This window comes from Oryctolagus cuniculus, chromosome 14, assembly GCF_051225735.1.
Source record: "Oryctolagus cuniculus isolate XC-2025 breed Fujian yellow rabbit chromosome 14, ASM5122573v1, whole genome shotgun sequence".
NCBI classification, from domain to species: Eukaryota; Metazoa; Chordata; class Mammalia; order Lagomorpha; family Leporidae; genus Oryctolagus; species Oryctolagus cuniculus.
The window spans coordinates 21,702,534-21,720,804 of NC_142880.1; positions in this window are offsets into that span (position 1 = coordinate 21,702,534).

Genomic DNA, 18,271 nt, shown 5'->3' on the forward strand with positions numbered 1-18,271 from the left:
TCCTCATGTTCATACGCACATTGAGATTTTGGAAGTGCTCTCTGTGCAGTCTCTTTGTTTCCCCTTGTGATGCAATGTCACAGGTGAACCCTTCAAGCCTATGTAGTCTAAAGGCAGCAAAGGTGAAAACTGGGCTGAACTATGCATGAGGAGTTTCCTGTAATATCCCGTTCTTGCCCTCTAATTTAGTATCTCAGACGGTAATGTGCTTTAGGATCCCCTGGGTTTGTTCAAACATAGGCTGTGCGCACCAGCCCCTCTGGGTTCTGATTCAGTGGGTCAAGGAAGGGCATCAGAGTTTGCATTTTGAGAACATTTTCAAGTGTTGCTGAAGCTGCTGGGCAGAGTTACAGCTCTGGTTCCATTTAATTTGGCTCAATGAATCCCTATCGTAGCACCTGGTCAAGGCAGTGTAGGAGAGATGCTACCTTTCCACCACATGGCCTTGGGAAAGTTGTTCCATCTCTCTGAGCTTTAGTTTGGTTGTCTGCCCAATGAGATACTAATGATAAAATGAGATAATGTATGTGTAGTGAAACCAACACAGGGCTTGGTATAGGGTAACGTCTCACATGTATTATTCACTGGACTCTTCTTTCTTGGGTTGAACTGCCTTGAAAACAACTGGGCATTACTTATTCTCACTTAATCTTCCTTTTCTGTACCTTGTTCCTGCTGTTGAACTTGTAGTGTTACATTTAATTGATTAGTTAATCTACTTAATAATCATTTATTCACTATCTTTCCTTCTTGGATACTTTTTTTTTTTTTTTGACAGGCAGAGTTAGACAGTGAGAGAGAGAGAGACAGAGAGAAAGGTCATCCTTCCGTTGGTTCACCCCCAAATGGCCACTGTGGCCGGCGCGCTATGCCAATCCGAAGCCAGGAGCCAGGTGCTTCTTCCTGGTCTCCCATAGTTACACACAGAGAGAATGAGAAACAGAGAGAGAGAGAGAGAGAGAGAGAGAGAGAGAGAGAGAGATTCCATTCACTGGTTCACTCCCCAGATGACAGCAACAGCTGGGGCTGCGCCGATCTGAAGCCAAGAGCCAGGAGCCTCCTGCTTCAGGTGTCCCACGTGGGTGCAGGAGCCCAAGGACTTGGGTCATCTTCTGCTGCTTTCCCAGGCCATAGCAGAAAGCTGGATCAGAAGTGAAACAGCCAGGACTTGAACTGGTGCTCATATGGGATGCTGGCACAGCAGGCGGCGACTTTACCTGCTACACTCAGCGCCAGACCCATAAAATGTCTTAATAGAAACAGCAGTGTAATAGCATTGGACATTTTATCTGTGGTCTATATGATTCAAGATCATTTTAAAAAACTTTTTTTGAAATTGGTAAGGTGCCTATAGTTGCTGATTGAAATGGGCTAGATAGAAACAAATCTTGTCCCAGAAAGAAATGGTTCATCCCGTTGCTTTATTCTTTTTGAATTTAGAAAACCTCTCGCCTTCTCAGTAAGTGTTTATTCAGCCGAGAAGACCTAGGTTTCCTTTTATTAAGAATTACACTGAAATTCCAGATTAATGCTTATTAATAAATGTTTCTTATGGAACAGGATAGCAACGTGTTTAGGGAGAGTTAAAGGTTTATTGGGTTAGTTTTTTTAAATGCATGCTTTGTTGATGTTTTAGAAGCGATCACAGAAGTAATTAAGCATGGAGCAGTGTGTGCACAGATATGCCTACCAAGTGTGCTCAGTCTTCCTATCACATTCCTGGAGGCAGACAGAATGAATTAACTGGGATATGAGGGGTCAGAGCATGAATCGATGTGTGTTAATACCATTGCTGTGACCTTTACACCTAATGAGGCAGGGCTGCCTTTTTTGCATCAGTTGGAAAATTTATGGACTATTTCTTCTTTCTTGGTCTCTTCTTTGGCCCCCTCCTGGAAACTCAGTACGATCACTTCATCTCCAGAGTCATTTTTCCCCTTTTATTTAGGTTAAATGAATTCCATAAACCTGTTTTCAACACAGCAGTGTGTTTTTCTTAATAACTGGAAGTGCTCGTCTGCTCTGTGTTGGGTGCATTTTGTGCGTGGAGGATTTTATGCTGATCAATACAAACCCCTTGCCAGTGAGCTGAGGGACTCATGGCGATAGGGAAAAGAGACCAATCTACAATTCATTGACGGAACTGTGACCAGGGAACTTTGGGAGCACAGAGAAGGAACTCACAACCCATATTGCTAGGAAAGATAAATCCTTCCTATGGAGATGATATCTAAACCATGTCCATAACAGCAAATGGGACTTGGTTAGGCACAGTAGTGGCTGGAAGGTAAATCTGTTCTGGCAGAAGAAGAATAATCTAGAAAAGGTCTGAAGAAGAAAACTCACACTTTAGAAGCTGCACTGTGTTGTTGGTGCAGATAGAGTGTAAAGATAGTGGCAAGAGATGAACGCAGAGAGCAGAGTATAAATAGGAAGGGCTTTGCATGCTACATAATGAAATCCATCTTTACCTCAAGGGTTTATAAAGATGGCAGAAACATCACCAGATTGTTCTGGTTATAGCTTTATTGAGGTATTCTTAATATATAATTGAACTGCACACTTTTAAAATGTACATTTAAAATTTTCACACCCACACCCACACATACTTGTGAAATCATCACCAGTCATTTGCATTTTTGATAGATTTATCTATCAGCCAGATGGAAAATGCACTGAACACAGGCATTGCAGGAGGCAGGGACGGCAATTGGGAGGCTGCTCTTCAGTAGTGGCATTGACTGGAGATAAGGTATGCTGGGCTGGAAGGGACTAAGGCAGATTCATGTTGACTGGGCAATTCACTGGATTTAGCAATAAGAGAAAGAACTAAGGCCAAATACCTGTGCTTAGATCTTGTTCAGCTGAAGAAATGGTAGGCTGGAGAAATGTGGAAGGAGGAAGAGATGATGTTCAACTCTGAACAGGTATTTTGAGAGTTCAAGACTCAGTCCTGGGTCAGCAGTATGCGAAGAGTAGGGTGAAGTGGTTTAGCCAATTTTCAGGTGAAAAGAGAAGAGGCCCTCCAAGGAGTGAGGAGAGACGCTCATGGTTGAATGGACAGAGTGTCAAGATATTTGCAGTTTGGACGTCTCACATGCTGGGATTCTGTTTTTCCCCCCTCCTCTATGTACACTTCTGTTCTCCTGTCTTCTTGTTTTTTAAATTTTATTTATTACACAGTTTTATGTAGTTCATATATATATATATGTATATACAGATTTAGAAACTTAGTGATACCTCCCCTTCTACCCTCCCTCCCACCCAAGCTCCAACCCTTCTTCCTCCTCCTTCTCACATTCCCACTCTTAATTTTTACAAAGATCTATTTTCAGTTTACTTAATGACCATATAGTTAACCCTGCACTAAGTAAAAGAGTTCAACAAATACTATGAAGAAAAAACAATAAGCAGAAAATGAAACTGTTCTTCAACAGAAGAGATAAGGTTGTAAACAATCATCAAATCTCAAAATGTCCATTTCACTCCAAACATTACATTTTAGGTACTCAGTTAGTTACCTTGGATCAGGGAAAACATGTGCTATCTGTCTTTTTGGGACTGGTTTCTAGTTGTCCATCTTGTTGCAGAAGACAAGATTTCATTTTTTTAATAGCTGAGTATTACTCCATGGTGTGTGTGTACACACACACACACACACACACACATATATGTATATAATGTCTTTATCCAGTCAACAATTGATGGGCATCTGGGTTGACTCCATATCTTAGTTACTGTGAATTGTGCTGCAGTGAACAGGTAACTCAGATGCTGTTTTCATTTGGTTTGGATGAATTCCTAGGAGTGGATGGCTGGATCAAATTTTAGGTGTAAGTTTAGGTTTCTGATGTATCTCCATACTTTCCTTCAAGTGGCTAGACCAGTTTATGTTCCCACCAATAGTGGATTAGGGTACTTTCCCCCCTACATTCTCACCAGCAGTTGTTGTTTATTGATTTCTGTATTATAGCATTCTAACTGGAGTGAGCTGAAACCTTATTGTGGGTTTTGATTTGTATTACCCTGCTGACTAATGATCCTGAGCATTTTTTTCAAGTGTCTATTGGCCATTTGGATTTCCTCTTTTGAAAAATGCCTGTTCAAATCATTTGCCCATTTCTTAACTTGATTATTTTTTTTGTTGTTGTTGAGTTTCTTGAACCCTTTATAGATTCAGGATATTAACCCTTTATCAGTTGCATAGTTTGCAGATATTTTCTTATTCTGTAGGTTGCCTCTTCACTTTGCTGACTGTTTCTTTTGCAGTGCAGACACTTCTCAGCTTGATGTAATTCCATTTGTCAATCTTGGCTTTGATTACCTGTGCTTTTGTGTTGTTTTCCAAGAAGTCGTTATGTCAATCTCTTATAGGGTTTCTCCGATGTTCTCTAGTAATTCGATGGTATCAGATCATAGATTTATGTCTTTGTTCCATTTTGAGTGGATTTTTGTGTAAGGTGCAAGGTATGGGTTTAGTTTCATACTTTTCCATGAGGAGACCCAGCTTCCCTGGCACCATTTGTTGACTAGACTATCCTTGCTCCAGAGATTGATTTTAGTTCCTTTATCAAAGATATGTTGGTTGTAGATCTGTGGATTGAGTTCTGGAGTTTCTCTTCTATTCCATTGATCTATGTGTCTGTTTTTGTGCCAGTACCAGGCTGTTTTGATATAATTGCCCTGTAGTATGTCTTGAAATCAAATATTGTGATGCCTCCGGCTTTGTTTTTGTTGTATAACATTGTTTTAGCTATTATGAATTTTAGCATCATTTTTTCTAGATCTGAGAAGAATGTCATTGGTGTTTTGATTGGGATCACATTGGATCTGTAAATTACTTTTGGTAGTATGGACATTTTGATGATACTGATTTTTTTTAAGGTTTAAAAGTAAGATTTATTAGAGCCAGAGACTCCCAGCCAGAGTGTCATAGAGGGGGCTCCAAGAGATGCAAAACCTGAAGGAGCTGGTGATAGTGGGGTTTTTAAGCACAATTTTGGGGAAGAAAAAACTTGACATTCAGTTACAAGGCAGGGACAAACCCATCAAAAGACCTGATTTGCCATCTTTTATCCTGTCTAGCATTACATTAAACTGGGAGCTCAGAAGGGATCATCATTCCCTTGCTATTCTTATTATAAGATTGGAAGATTCCAAGGAATGAAAAGGCAGGCATTTTTGACCTTGCTAAAGACAACCTCTGGGGAAAGCAAGTATTTTACACACTAAATCCCAGTGGGACCACCTGACTGCCCTCTAACCCGTCTGACTTCCCACATTCCCTCCCCCAGAAGAATGGACCCTAACTTCTGTTAGGGGATATGGGATGGTAACCTCTCTGGCTTTACCCCTGAGTTAAAAATAGGCCTGATTTTGACAATGAGCCTTCATGGAGAGAGCCTTAGCAAAGGTATTTTTAAGCTAGGGAGTGCCAGCCTCATTTACCACCTAGGTTGGTGACTAGGCAGGTGAAGTCACAAAGAAGCATAGTGGGAGAATCAAGTTCTCCCTAGTAAACCTCCTCTGAGGTGCATACTACATAGGAAGGACCAGACAGAAGCGACCCAACAGAGGGTACTTGAGAAGGAAGATAGGGTAAAACAGAGACACGCTGAGACTTGTCTAAACAAGTTTGGGGAGACTTGTACTATGTCTCACTATTCTCTTTTAGCCTGTGAGGTTTCTGATGAGAAGTCAGTTGTGAGACTAATTGGAGATCCTCTGAAAGTAATCTGACGTTTCTCTCATGCACATTTTAGAATCATTTCTTTATGTTTTACTATGAAAAGTTTGACTACAATGTGTTGTGAAGAACTTTTTTGGTCATGTCTGTTAGGAGTTCTATGTGCTTCCTCTGCTTTGATTTCCTTTCTTCAAATTGGTGAAGTTTTCTGTAGTTATTTTCACTAAATAGGCCTTCTAATCCATTCTCTCTTTCCACACATTCAGGAACTCCTTAGACCTGTATGTTGGGTCATTTGAAAGTATTCCTTAAATCTCCAACACTGTTTTCAAGTTTTATGATTCCTTCTCCTTCTTCTTTTGTGCTGACTGAATGATTTCCAAAGATTTTTCTTCTAGTTCCTACATTCTTTCTTCTGCCTTGCCAAGTCTGTTGTTAAGGCTTTCCACTGCAATTTTTATTTGCTCTATTGAATTCTTCATTTCTAATATTTCATTTTGATTTCTGTTTAAAATCTCAATTTCATGGGGAAAATTTTCATTCATTTCATGTAGGGTTTTCTTTAATTAATGATTGCCTCCTTCTTATTGCTTTTGAGTAATTCTATGATTAATTTTTGGAATTCTGTTTCTAGCATTTCCTCAGTCTCTTCATCTTCACAGTCTAATATTGAAACGTTATTGTGTTCCTTTGGGGGGTCATGGTGTCTTCCTTGTTCTTGTTTCTTGATTTCTGTATGTGTTTTTAGGTATTTGTGGAGTTGTTTTTTGTTTTTTTTTTTTTCCTCTGATGGCTTTTATCTTTGAGCAATGCCTCTGTGGCTTAGTGGAATGTCTGTACTTTTAGTGAATACCAACAAATGTGTGGTGGGTGTGGCCAGGGAGTTCTGGTCGGTGCTCCAAGTTGGAGCAAGTATCTAGGGTAACACCCAAGTTGGTCAGGGAAGGTCTCTTGTTTACAGAAATGGGGGAATGGCCACCTCTATTGGTATGATCATCTCCTCACCATCTCTCCTCCAAGCTGAGCAATGCCCAGGTGTTAGCCCCCAGTGTGTTCATCAGTCATCCACGCCACTGTATGAACAGCACAAATGATATGCACAGTCCTCACTGTGAGCACAGTTTGCACTGCAATGACCTGCCCCAAGCAACTAAGAAGCTCTGAGCATGATTGCTCATAGACCACCTACACTTTATACCTCCTCATGTAACTACTGAGTCCCCACGCTCAGCACACTAGGCTCCCACAGTCTCTGGGTGTAGAGAGGTTTGACTCTACCCTGACAATCTTTCCATTCAACAGAGAGGTAGATGTTCCCTGAGCCAATTCCACTGAAGTGTCTTGATCCTGGGAAACTGCAGCATCTTACATTTCTATGTGGGTGCCCAGCCACCTCCCAGCCAGGCTCAAAGTCATCAGGGACTGCAACTTTTTCCCTCTGCTACAATCTCTGGATCACACACTCACACAAGAGCCACTGGCAGAATGTTGCTCTCTTCCTGCCACTGCCACCAGTATTGTAGATAAGCGGCCTGTCTCGGCCAGTTACTTTTCATGCAGACAGATGCTTCTGCAGCTGCCACCCAAACCCAAAATGGTGCCCACCCTTTCTCAGCCAGGAAGCGGATGCTGTTGTGGGGAAGTTGGGGCAAGATAAACATGCCCCCTCTACTTCCACTGGGTCCATGGAAAACTTCTAGCAACTGCTAGCCCCCAGGGCTCCAGTCCAGACTCACACAAGGCTCTCCACCAGCTCTGTTGCCAGGGTTCGCTGCAGTCTAATCTCACTTCCATCTCCAAGCTGCTGCCAGGCCACCTCCTGCTCCAGCTCATGGCTGCTGCAGTTGTGTGTGTTTTGTTCCTGTTTGTGCCACACATTTGCACCTTCCGCACAGATCCATAGCATTCCTCTTCCTCTTGTAGGATTTCCAGTGTGGTTTTCACTCCAGTTCTCCCCTGAGAGTGCACTTCCTATGCTTATGATTTTTTTTTTTTTTTAGCCTAGCACAGTATGTCGTTCCCTAATCTGCCATCTTGGAATCCCCCTGAATAAATCTCTTCTGTCCTCTTGCTATTCAGGAGGGTCATTCTGAAGTAGCCCCCTGACAGTAGGAACTCCATTTTAGAGTCCTTGAGACTCCAACACCCCCCCTCACTGTGAGACTCTGATCTGAAACTATGGTTTCAAATAGTCAAACAATAGCAGTACACTATATCACCCTTGGCAGAGCACAAAAACCCCCTAGCATGATTGCTCAAGCTTACAAGCACAAAAAGTTGCCCCTGGGTTACCTGGGTTCATAATGAAGATGTGATTTGTCTGTGTCTTACATTAATGTCAAGTCCTAATTGCTAATTGTAAGATTGTAACTGGTATTGTCAAGATTATGATAAATATTAATTTCACTTAGGTTTTGGGTTATGTTGACCCCAGTAATCATGTACTCTTTTGATTCTCCTTTGGTCTTAACAATTGTGTATAGCAACCGTGCATAGCAACCGTGTATCCCCCCCCTTCCCGGTTTTGCGGTTTTTGCCTTTATAAACCCTAACCTTTGGTTATTCGGGGCTGCTCTGTTCATGTATGATCAGACAGCACCAGCATGCTGGATAATCAATAAAACTTTCCCGTGCTGTTTGCATAAGAGACGTGTCTCTTGGTGACGTTTTTCGGGTGGTCGACTCTCACAATTCATTTCACAAGTGACCTGACTTTCCTTTTTAATGCTCTAATATCAGTGTAGACAATTTTTTTTTTGACAAGCAGAGTTAGTGAGAGAGAGAGAAAGTTCTTCCTTCCATTGGTTCACCCCCAAAATGGCCACCACGGCCAGTGCACTGCGCTGATCCGAAGCCAGGAACCAGGTGCTTCCTCCTGGTCTCCCATGCGGGTGCAAGGCCCAAGCACTTGGGCCATCCTCCACTGCCTTCCCGGGCCACAGCAGAGAGCTGGACTGAAAGAGGAGCAACCAGGACAGAATCCGGCGCCCCAACGGGGACTAGAATCCGGGGTGCCAGCGCCACAGGTGGAGGATTAGCCTAGTGAGCCGCAGCGCCACCTGCGAATTGATTTTTCAGTCTTGTGTTGTCCTCCAGGTGCCCATTTGCTCTGGCTGCTAGATAAGATTGTCCCATTTATTTCAGATCAACCCATTTTAACTTTAATTATATATTTTGCTTTTAAAAGATGAAGAGCTGTTAATTTTAATTCCTAAGGGCAGAGTTTCTTTGCTTCAGGTAAATTCTATTCTTTCAGTAAACATTTCCCAAAAAGTCTACCAATTCCTGGTACATTTTTACTCCTGCTGACTTTCCTGGCAAAGTCCCTTCTTTTCCCTTGTCATCATCTTGCTTTGTGTTTGGAGTAATGGTATTGGGTAAGCAGTTCCTTATCCCTGTGCATTGATGTTACTGGATTGATTATAAAGGCATTTAATTTTGTCTCATACTAATGAAATTGGACTTTTTCTTGGCGGGTTGTAAGTATGGTGGGGATCTGAGCAGAGCAGATTTTCTTTTTAGATAGACTTATCTAGCCACAACATATGTCCTTTTTTTTTTTTCTTTTGACAGACAGAGTGGACAGTGAGAGAGAGAGAGAGACAGAGAGAAAGGTCTTCCTTTGCTGTTGGTTCACCCTCCAATGGCCGCCGTGGACGGCGCGCTGTAGCCGGCGCACTGCGCTGATCCGAAGACAGGAGCCAGGTGCTTCTCCTGGTCTCCTATGGGGTGCAGGGCCCAGGCACTTGGGCCATCCTCCACTGCACTCCCGGGCCATAGCAGAGAGCTGGCCTGGAAGAGGGGCAACCAGGACAGAATCCGGCGCCCTGACTGGGATTAGAACCCGGTGTGCTGGCGCCGCTAGGCGGAGGATTAGCCTGTTGAGCAGCGGCGCCGGCCAACATATTTCCTTATTTATTTTCATCATATAGGGTGAGGGATTTGGCTGTGGAATATCATTGATCCCAGGGGCTTTTCTAGGTAATGCCATCACTGTGTTTCAATACAGTTTCCTGTATAATACTATTTGAGGTATTATTTTTTTCTCCCACAAAAGATCAGCTTACTCCAGCTTATTGAGATTACTGATTTACAAGTCAGTCTTAATTTTTTTCCCTTTGTGTTTCATAATTTTCGCTCTTATAGGGGCAGTTTGAAAAGTCTGTGGCAAGTGGAACGAAAAGATAGGCTTATTTTTGTGCAGAATATTCTTGATATCACATATTCAGGGGCCGAAGCTGTGGCATAGTGGGTAAAGCCAAAACCTGCAGTGCTGGCATCCCATATAGGTGCAGGTTCAAGTCCGGCTGCTCCACTTCCAATTCACCAGCTCTCTGCTAGGGCCTGGGAAAGCAGTAGAAGATGACCCAAATCCTTGGGCCCTTGCACCTATGTGGGAGACCCAGAAGAAGCTTCTGACTCCTGGCTTCCAATCAGTCCCATTCTAGTAGTTGCAGCTATTTGGGGAGTAAACCAGCGGTGGAACACCTCTCTTTGCTTCTCCTTCTCGCTCTGTGTAACTATGACTTTCAAACAAATAAATAAATTTTGAAAAAAAAAAAAAAAGTCTTCCTTAAAAAAAAAAGAAAAAAAATCACGTATCCACATATCTTCAAAAGGTCATGGAAAGTACATATTATGAAAAACTGTGCATGGATTTCAAATTTATTTTGCATCCAAATAAGCACATCTTTAAGTTCCATTTTCTATAGACTCTATGTGGTGCTCTTGTGCAGGTGATTTAGCGTACTATGGTAAGGTCTACTCACAACAGGTGTTACATTAAGGCTTAGCGAATGAATGACTAATACGTTCTTGTCCCCATAGACTGTAAGGTACCAGCATCTCATAAATGGTGCTTCTAAACAATTAATGCTTTCCTCTTTATATTGCAGACTGTGTTTAAATTTAGCCTAAACTTGAAACATATTAAGTCTTACAAACTGGGACAATTATGATAGTTTTGTAAGTAAAATTATAGAAGTATTTAATGATCAGAGGTGATAATGTGGTTATTTTCTTAAAAAATGTGTTGCAACTGAAACTCTCTTACTGGTAAATGGTGGCATTAGTATGTATTTTCACCCTTGTTTTTATTAACCTTTGTACTTTCCAGATCACCATCTGTAACCTTTGCAGACTGCTTTGGAAGATGACATTTTCCACCTTTTGCCCTTCCCAAAATTGATGGTTTCTAATTTTAAGTTAGGGGTTATGTATCTCCTGCAAGAAGAATTGTGCCAAATATGAACATTTGAATAGAAAGAACATTCTTTCAAGAAGGAATGGTTTTATATCAGAATCAGTCCAGTTCTAAACAATCAAAAAGCAAGGGTTATGCTTGTATTTCTCTGATTTCATGAATATTTGAGGAATCATTATACTCATCCACCATTTTGTTCTCTAGTTGACCTAGAATAACATTTATCTGGTAGAATAAGTTACTTTGTTAAGCAAGAACAACTTGATATTCAGGAAGGAAACTCATTGAGTGATATCTGGTTCCTGTTTTCCAAGTTTAAGTTTTTCAACTTATTTGTTTATTAGATTTATTTGTTTATTTAAAAGCAGAGTGACAGAAGAAGAGAGAGAGAGATGGGGGGAGAGAGAGAGAGATTGAGAGAGAGAGAGACTGAGAGAGAGAGAGCCTGAGAGAAAGATCAAACTACCAACCACTGGTTCACTCCCCAAATGGTAGTAATAGCCAAGGCTGGGCTAGGGGAAGCCAGGATCATGCAACATTTTCTGGCAAGTCAGCGCTTTTCTTACCTCTTGAAAATGCAACTCATTACAATCTCATATGAAGTCAGACATGATCTAACATAATCTCTCCTCTTACTTTCAGTGAGGGACAAATAGGAAGGAATGCAGTTAAACAGCAATGAGACTGGCTCCATATCTGGTGACTGTGTTCTTCCACCTTCTTTAATTCCATTATACAGCTTAAGCCTCCTGGAAAAGACATTCAAGATCTGAACTAACAAGAAATAAAGGTGACTTCATTGATCCCATTTCAAGGCATTAATAACATTTTTGAAATTTCAGAAGCAAAAGCCTCAAACATTAGGCTCATGCATTGTAATGATTAATTAAGGTTTCTTCAAGCATGTAACTTTAATTCAGTTTCAAAATAAAATATTATAGCAAGGACAGTCCAAAGTTTATCATACATTGCAAAAGAAAATTAAGTGGAAGACTCAGTAAAAGATGTAGTAAGTCTAACTTTGATATTTATGGGTGGGTTGGTGTGTTGCACTTCTTTTAAAGCAATTTTCAACATTTTGCATGTGTGTCTGTTGTTTTCCCTCTAAGTGTTTATAAGACATTTTTTAATAATATTATACAAAATAGTTAAAATATCATTCTGTAGTACTAGCACTTTTATTATCTATTAACTGAAGCATTACATAATCACCCCTAAACTGTATTAATTATTCTCCATTTTCATATGACAATCCTGAGGTACAGAAACAGGCTGCAGGGCTGGCTCTGTGGCATAGCAGGTAAAGCCACTGCCGGCAGTGCTGTCATCCCATATGGGCCCTGGTTCAAGACCTGGCTGGTCTACCTCCGATCCAGCTCTCTGCTATGGCCTGGGAAAGCACTGAAGACGGCCCAAGTCCTTGGGCCCCTGCACCCTTATGGGAGACCTGGAAGAAGCTCTTGGCTCCCGGTTTCAGATGGGCCCAGCTCTGGCCATTGCAGCCATTTGGAGAGTGAACCAACGATGGAGGATCTCTCTCTCTCTCCAGCTCTGCCCCTGTCTCTGCCTCTCTGTAACTCTGCCTTTCAAATAAATAAATCTTTAAAAAAGAAAGTAGTAGAGCTGCAATTCAAACTCAGGTTGATTCAAAATTATTTAGCTCTACATCATACTATGCAACAGTGAATTCAGTCACATTTTAAAATTATTTTATATTTTATACATTACTGAAGTCTTTGCACATATTTTGAAAGTAGTGCAGGTGTCGGTGCTGTGGCTTAGTGGGTAAAACTGTTGCCTGCAGTTCTGGCATCCCATATTGGTGCAGGTTCAAATCCTGGCTGCTCCACTTCTTATCCAGCTCTCTGCTATGGCCTGGGAAAGCAGTAGAAGATGGCCCAAGTCCTTAGGTCCCTGCACCTGTGTGGGAGACCAGGAAGAAACTCCTGACTTCTGGCTTCAGATTGCCACAGCTCTGGCTGTTGTGGCCATCTGGGGAGTGAACCAGCGGATGGAAGATTCTCTCTCTCTCTCTCTCTCTCTCTCTCCTCCCCACTCCCTTTCTCTCTCCTTCTCCCTCTTCTCTCTCTGTGTAACTCTGACTTTCAAATAAATAAATAAGTCTTTAAAAATTAAAAAAAATAAAGCAGTACATATATGTGGGAAGTGGTGTCTTTGAACCATTTACTGACAATAGTGTGTTTTAATATATCTTTGCCTTATGTTTAAGCATACTGGTTGACCTTGCATTTAAGTACAATGGTCCCTTCCACCCATATGGTAGACAAAGATGGAGTTCCTAGTTTCTAGCTTCACTTGGCCCAGCTCTGACTGTTACCACTATTTGGGAGTGAACCAGGGGATGGAAGATCTCTTTCTCTTTCTATCTCCCTTTCTCTCTCTCTCTCTCTCTCTATATATATATATATATATATATCTATCTTCCTCTCTCATTCTGCTTTTAAATAAATAAATAAAATAAAATAAATAAAACTCTAAACATTGAAATTATAACTAAATGAAAGTAAATTTTACTTTCACCCATATTTTGATTTTGTCAGGAGAGCCAGAAACATCTTTTAGACAGGATGAGGGTGAGAGGGTACACTTTTCCTTGAAGAAATATTCCTCCTTTCTTCCTTCTCACCCTCCCTGCTTCCTTCCACCTTACTCTCCCTTCCTTCCATTCCTCCTCTTTCTTTCTTCATCCCCACTCTCCTTCCACTCTACAAGCAAGGGGAATCTCTCTATCTCTTTGTTATCATAACACATTGACCATGCTTCACCTTGGCATCAGTATCAGTGAAGTGCAAATCTCCCTGGGAGTGACTTTGTCTGTAATCTGACTTGCTGGACCGATCTGTAATGAATTCTTCTAAGACATTAAGATAAGCAAGGCATCTTCTTACTCCATGCACACTGTTCAGATAACTAACCAAAATATGCTCCGTAAGGTTATGACCGGGGAAGATGATATGGAAGATGTCCTGACTATCTTCTCTGTCCAGAAGGATGCCATACAGCCTCTGGGAAAGACACGATTGAGAACTGACCTATCACAAAGTGTTGCTGAAAAAGGTGTCAATCACTTAGAGATGATTAATGGTGATGCTTCAAGAAGTCTTCTGCTAACTGTAAAAATAAACTGTGAGGCAGCGCCGCGGCTCAATAGGCTAATCCTCCACCTGTGGCGCCAGCACCCTGGGTTCTAGTCCCGGTCAGGGCACCGGATTCTGTCCCGGTTGCCCCTCTTCCAGGCCAACTCTCTGTTGTGGCCCGGGAAGGCAGTGGAGGATGATCCAAGTGCTTGGGCCCTGCACCCGCATGGGAGACCAGGAGAAGCACCTGGCTCCTGGCTTCGGATTAGCGTGATGGGCCAGCTACAGTGTGCCATCCACAGTGGCCATTGGAGGGTGAACCAATGGAAAAGGAAGACCTTTCTCTCTCTCTCTCTCTCTCTCTCACTGTCCACTCTGCCTGTCAAACAAAAAAATAAACTGTTTATGCTTAGTAGTAATTGAGGATGCACTACATTTTAAATATCCAGAAAAATGTGTTTTGAGTTGTCACTGGAAAAATGTTCCCAAGCAAACCCCAGCATTCAGTGGCATACTTTAGAAAGATGAAGGACCTTATTGATCTTGACAAAATGTCATCTTGCAGTTGCTGAGATTTGAGCATTCTAAATATTTCATGCAGATCAGTAAATTATCCCTGCTGGCAAAGTTACTGTGTTTTAGAAGTGATAATATCAAATGCAAAAAGAACAGTACATTTTCAAGTGAACATTTAATTATAACAAATTGTTTTCAATATAAGTGAAGAAGTGAATCTAAGTTTTGAAAAGTACAAAGGGTTTGTAGCAACCTTCCTTCTGAATTCATTTATATATCATTAGCTTAAATTTTTATTTATTTATTTAAAACGGAGAGAGAGAAAGAGAGAAGGCGATTTCATCTGTTGGTGTACTCCCCAATAAATTTCCCCATGGAAGCCAAGAACCTAAATTCTTGGACTATACCTGCTGCCTCCAAGGGTACACATTAGCAGAAAGCTGCAATCAGAAACAGAGCTGGGACTCAAACCCAGGCACTCTGATATAGGACGCAGGCACCCCAAGAGGCATCATAACCACTGTGTCAAATGCTTGACCCATAACTTGCTTTAAAATAAACAATATAGGGGGCCAGTGCTGTGGCACAGTAGGTTAATCCTCTACCTGTGAAATCCAGCTCTCTACTGTGGCCCGGGAAAGCAGTAGAAGATGGCCCAAATCCTTGGGCCCCTGCAACTACGTAGGAGACCTGAAGGAAGCTTCTGGCTCCTGGCTTTGGATCGGCACAGCTCCAGCCGTTGTGGCCATTTGGGGAGTGAACCAATGGAAGGATGACCTTTCTCTCTGTCTCTTCCTCTCACTGTCTGTAACTCTACCTCTCAATAAATAAATAAAATCTTTTAAAAAAACAAATAATATATACAAGTATACTCATGCACATATATAGCTGAAAGTTTTATAGTTACTGTTAAAAACAAGTATGTGATGATTCTTTTTTTGTGTGTGTCTGTCAATTTCACTGGGTTGTGGTATCCGGATTTTTGATCTAACATTCCTCTGGTTGTTTCTATGAGGGTGTTTCTTAAGAATGAGATTAACAACAACAACAACAAAATGAGTGGGTGAGTAGGTCTTATCCAATCAGTTCAAGTCCTTTTATAGAACAACCACTGACCTTGCCTAAACTGAAACATCAGCTCTTGGACCTGCCTACCTCCATGCCCATGAGAGACAATCCTTTAGACAGATATCATGTGTATCAACTCACACATACATTTCTCATTGACTTAGTTTATATACAGAACACTGACAAATATGAAATGATATTTAGATATTCCCCTTGCTTAAGTATATGTCTTATTGAAATATGTTTCTTATATCTGTGGGAATTATTGATATAGGAATATGGTCTGCAATTTCAGAATGTTGTTTTTTATTTCCAGGCTATTCTTTTGCTTATTTAAATAATGTGATATTCCTTAAAAATTAGTTTTATAGGCCGGCGCCATGGCTCACTAGGCTAATCTTCTGCCTGCGGTGCCGGCATCAGGGTTCTAGTCCTGGTTGGGGCGCTGGATTCTGTCCCGGTTGCTCCTCTTCCAGTCCAGCTCTCTGCTGTGGCCCAGGAGTGCAGTGGAGGATGGCCCAGGTCCTTGGGCCCTGCATCCACATGGGAGACCAGGAGGAAGTGCCTGGCTTCTGGCTTTGGATCGGCACAGTGCACCGGCCACAATGTGCCGGCCATAGCAGCCACTTGGGGAGTGAACCAACAGAAAAAGGAAGACTTTTCTCTATGTCTCTCTCACTGTCTAACTCTCACTGTCAAAAAACAAAACAAAACAAAACAAAACAAAACAAACAAAACAAAACAAAACAAAAAAATAGTTTTATAGAGCCTGGGCACCTTAATAGTTAACATATGGGGGTTGGTGCTGTCGCTCACTTGGCTAATCCTCTGCCTGCGGTGCCGGCATCCCATATGGGCGCCAGGTTCTAGTCCTGGTGGCTCCTCTTCCAGTCCAGCTCTCTGCTGTGGCCCGGGATGGCAGTGGAGGATGGCCCAAGTGCTTGGGCCCTGCACCCACATGGGAGACCATGAGGAAGCACCTGCCTCCTGGCTTCAGATCAGCACAGTGCTGGCCGTGGTGACCATTTGGGCAGTGAACCAACGGAAGGAAGATCTTTCTCTGTCTGTCTCTCTCACTGTCTCTAACACTACCTGTCAAATAAAAAAATAGTTAACATACAAATTTTTACTTATGTTTATTTTTAAAGTTTTTTTTTACATTTTATTTTTACATAGGTATATGTTTTCATCTTTTTCATTGTTGTTTTTTGCAATTAGGAAATAAACCAATCTGATTACAGTATAGAAAAGACAGTTAATGATTATACTAAAAGTTTTTATAATATAAAGCATATAAAGCTTGCAGGGTTTCTCGCAATCTTACATGAAATAAAAATATGCGATGGCTGTTTAAGATGCTGGTCTCCCTTCCCAGTGTGATTCCTGCTGTCTTTGGTTTTCCCTGACTTTGTGAGTCACTTTTTATATGGCTCTCTCAAGCCCCCCAAAGGACTTCATGGTAGTGAGACTTACTTTTCTCTTTTGTCTGAGTGAGGACTCACAACGGGGTCCCAGCTGTCCCTGAAAAGGAGTAAAATGATGCAGAATATGACAGCATATTCTTTAAAAAAATAAAAACTCTTTCACTCACTGTAGCATTTTCCTTTCATCTATAGTTTTCCTTTTTTGTTATCCACATCCTAAACTCTTCAAAGAAGAACCTCCTCTCAAAAACATCAGATAATTTATCTGGAAAGCAAAAAGATAAATGATGTTTAGTGGTGATATACAGTATATGTAGAGCTGAAAGAAAGCTTAATTTTCTTTTGGAAATGTGTAAAAGAGAGGTCTCTTCTTTTGAAACTGTACAAAATAAAATCTCTGTTACTTGATTATTCCATCTTCTGGAGAAATACATCAACTGAATGAAATTGATTATTTTTAACTTAACTTTAAATGCATAAAATAAGAAAGTCCTTGGAAATACCTAGCATTATTGGGCCTTATTAAGGTATATTGGCCTTAACAATAACTACATATTATAACATATTATACGTGCCATAGTATAGTTACTGTTTTAAATCTACAAGGTGATATATCAGATTTCTGAAAGATCAGAGTATGCATATTTCTCTGGAATTCATAGTAATAAAGTTTCATTCAAAAACATTTGTCATTTTTTAAAAGTTTTTTTATTTACTGGAAAGGCAAAGTTACAGAGAGGCAGAGAGAGAAAGAGCTCTTCCATCCACTGGCTCACTCCCCAGATGGCTGTAATGGCTGGAGCTGTGCCAATCTGAAGCCAGGAGCCAGGAGCCTCCTTCAGGTCTCCCACGCAGATACACGGGCCCAAGCACTTGGGTCATCTTCTACTGCTTTCCCAGTCCATAGCAGAGAGCTGGACCAGAAGTGGAGCAGCCGGGACTTGAACCTGCACCCATATGGGATGCCCGCACTGCAGGCTGCAGCTTAACCCACTATACCACAGCGCCAGCCCCAATATTTGTCATTTTTAAGGGTAACTCTCAAGAATGCTTAAAAATTTGCTTCTAAATTATGTTCCAGGACAGAGTTCTATGTTGGACCAGAAATGCAAAGTGACCCTGGAGGTGACCTTGCCAGCATTAGAACTGCTTGGCCTAGAGAATGGGCAAAGCCACATGGGAATAAGGAAATCTAACAGTGTCATTTATGGATTGAGTTATGCCCAACTGACATGAGTAAGAAGAGTTCTCATCGTCTGTGTTTTGTGACTCACTT